Raw genomic sequence first — 3,228 nt, forward strand, 5'->3', positions numbered from 1 at the left:
GGTATGTGTGTTTTTTTTTTATTATATATTAATCTTTTTATTGAATTAAGGCATTTAATTAAACTTTGACTTTTAATTGGAGAGTTTATTTATATTCAATGTAATTCCTGATAAGGAAGGACCTCTCATTTTGTTTAGGTTTGCTTAGGTTATTCCTTCTTTTTTCAATTCCTCATTACTGTCTTTCTTTTGTTTTGCTTTTAATTTTTTTTTTCTTTTACAGAGGGGGTCTTGCTATCTTGCCCAGGACTCAAATTCCTGGACTCAAACCATCCTCCCGCCTCTGCCTTCCAAGTAGCTGGGACTACAGGCATACACCACCACATCTGGCTGGTTTTTATTTTTTTTTTATAGAAATAGGGTCTCACCATGTTGCCCAGGCTGGTCTCGAATGCCTGGGCTCGAGCAATCTTCCCGCCTCAGCCTCCCAAAGTGCTGGGATTACAGGTGTGAGCCACCGAGCCTGTTCAGGCTAAATAATCTTTTTTTTTTTTTTTTTGTAATTCTCTTTTTTTGAGACAGAGTCTGGCTCTGTTGCCCAGGCTAGAGTGCAGTGGTGCAATCTTGGCTCACTGCAGCCTCCACCTCCTGGGTTCAAGCACTTCTCCTGTCTCAGCCTCCCAAGTAACTGGGATTACAGGTATATACCACCACGTCCAGCTAATTTTTTGTATTTTGAGTAGAGACAGGGTTTCACCATGTTGGCCAGGCTGGTCTCAAACTCCTGACCTCAGGTGATCCACTTGCCTCGGCCTCCCAAAGTGCTGGGATTACAGGTGTGAGCCACCACGCCCGGCCGAATAATCTTAATTGACCTGTTTTCTTTCTTTGTTGTTTTCTTTTTTTCTTTTTTGTGTTAATTGACCTATTTTCTTTGTTTTCTTGAGTTGGAGTCTTGCTCTGTCACCCAGGCTGGAGTGCAGTGGTGTGATGTTGGTTCACTGTAACCACCGCCTCCCGGGTTCAAGCAATTCTCCTGCCTCAGCCTCCCGAGTAGCTGGGATGACAGGTGTGTGCCACTGCGCCTGGCTAATTTTTGTATTTTTAGTAGAGATGGGGTTTTGCTCTCTTGGCCAGGCTGGTCTCGAACTCTTGACCTCGTGATCCGCCTGCCTCAGCCTCCCAAAGTGCTAGGATGACAGGTGTGAGCCACCGCGCCCGGCCAATTGACCTATTTTAAAGTTCACTGTCTCTTCTGCTTCCTCAGACCTGCTGCTGAGCCTCTCTCAAGTGATCTTCCATTTCAGATAAATCTTTATTTCGTTCCTTTTATAACTTCTGTTTGATATTCTCTGTTGGATGAGACAATGTTCCCATATTCCTTTGGCTCTCTGAGCATTTTATTCATTTATTTATTTATTTTTACTTTTTTTCTTTGAACCTATTTTAAATGGCTAACTAAAAGTGTTTGTCTAGAACCCAGGCTCAGTGGCACATACCTGTTGTCACAGCTATTTGGGAGGCTGAGGCAGGAGGATCGCTGGAGCCCAGAAGTTCAAGTCAGGCTCTTTCTTAAGAAAGAAAGTTCGCCGGGCACGGTGGCTGAAGCCTGTAATCCCAGCACTTTGGGAGGCCGAGATGGGCGGATCCCGAGGTCAGGAGATCGAGACCATCCTGGCTAACACGGTGAAACCCCGTCTCTACTAAAAAAAAAAATACAAAAAACTAGCCGGGCGAGGTGGCGGGCGCCTGTAGTCCCAGCTACTCCGGAGGCTGAGGCAGGAGAATGGCGGGAACCCGGGAGGCGGAGCTTGCAGTGAGCTGAGATCCGGCCACTGCACTCCAGCCTGGGTGACAGAGTGAGACTCCGTCTCACAAAAAAAAAAAAAAGAAAGAAAGTTCATAGTAAGTCCAACATCTGGGTGTCCTAAGGGACAACGTCTATTAATAGATTTTTTTTTTCCTGTGTATTGTTGGCCACACCTATGTTTTTCTACATGCCTTGTAGTTTTTTTGTTTGTTTGTTTTGTTTTGTTTTTTGAGATGGAGTCTTGCTCTGTCGCCCAGGCTGGAGTGCTGTGGCATGATCTCGGCTCACTGCAACCTCCGCCTGCCCGGGTTTAAGCAAATCTCCTGCCTCAGCCTCCTGAGTAGCTGGGATGACAGGCACCTGCCACCTCACCTGGTTTCTCCATGTTGGCCAGGATGGTCTCGATCTCTTGACCTCGTGATCTGCCCGCCTCGGCCTCCCAAAGTCCTGGGATTACAGGCATGAGCCACTGTGCCCAACCTGTTTCGTTTTGTTTTAAACTGGGTGCTTAGAATATTATAATGTAGCAACTCTGGAAATACGATCCTACCCCCTCCCCTGGGTTTGTTCTTGCTGTTTGTTGCAGGAGTTATTTGTTTAATTTAAAGTCTGTATTTTGTCCCGTGGGGCTGTTTCCTCCTGTTCTTTTAGCCTAGTGGTCAGTGATAGGATAGAGATTTCCTTCAACGTCTGGAACCAAAGAAACCCACAAAAACCTCCACAAGTCTGTGTGCATGTGAGGTCAGGCCTTCCGTGGTTCAGCATGTTTTCAACTCTTAGCTTTCGCTTCCTGTGTGTGCAGAGCCTGAAGGCGGCCAGACGTGAGAGCTTCGCTGAGGGCCCTCGGGCCCTCGCAGGCCTCTCCTGAGCTCCTGCACAGCTCTGGTCTAGGTTCCAAGCCTTCCTCGCCCGTAGCATTTCATTCCCTGGCCTTTCCCCCTGCTCTGTTTGGTTGCTCTGTTGTTTGCCTCATCTCCTGTCACTGGCCCCAGGCAGCAGAGAATAATAAATGTGTTGTGAGTGTTTCCTCCAGGTGTCCCCCAGGTAGCATCTCAGCACCGCAGAATGTCCAGTCAGGTGAGATCAAGGCCAGCCCTTGAGCCATACTCCTGTCCATAGTTGCAAATAAAGTCTGTTCTTGGAATCTGCTGGGCGTGTGGTCTGTTAGTCTGTTTTCCTCAGGCCACCACCAGTCTAGGCGGTGGGAGAGGGACCAGGATGAGTTAAAACGCCACAAAGCTGTTTGTTCTGAGATTCATCTGGTTTGTCTCGATCAAGTCTTCTGGTTGCTGCAAGCTTTTGATTAGTTCCAAGAAAGCTGGTTGTGACTTTTTGGCCATGTTTAAAAATTGCTTTTGAAGTTTCTTGCTCTATTTTCTGTCTTTCATTGATATCCTTCACTGAATCTTGAATTCATATAAAAAGAAGTCGGCCAGGCGCGGTGGCTCAAGCCTGTAATCCCAGCACTTTGGGAGGCC

At 47.1% G+C, this 3,228-nt stretch overlaps 1 protein-coding gene across 5 annotated transcripts in view; it reads left to right on the plus strand.

Annotated features, from left to right (window-relative positions):
• The window catches only part of PLPP2 (phospholipid phosphatase 2), a 12,608-nt gene that overhangs the window by 7,376 nt on the left and 2,004 nt on the right, over positions 1–3,228 (plus strand). The gene's annotated exons all lie outside the window — the stretch shown is intronic.

This window comes from Piliocolobus tephrosceles, chromosome 21 (genome assembly GCF_002776525.5).
Source record: "Piliocolobus tephrosceles isolate RC106 chromosome 21, ASM277652v3, whole genome shotgun sequence".
Classification (NCBI taxonomy): Eukaryota; Metazoa; Chordata; class Mammalia; order Primates; family Cercopithecidae; genus Piliocolobus; species Piliocolobus tephrosceles.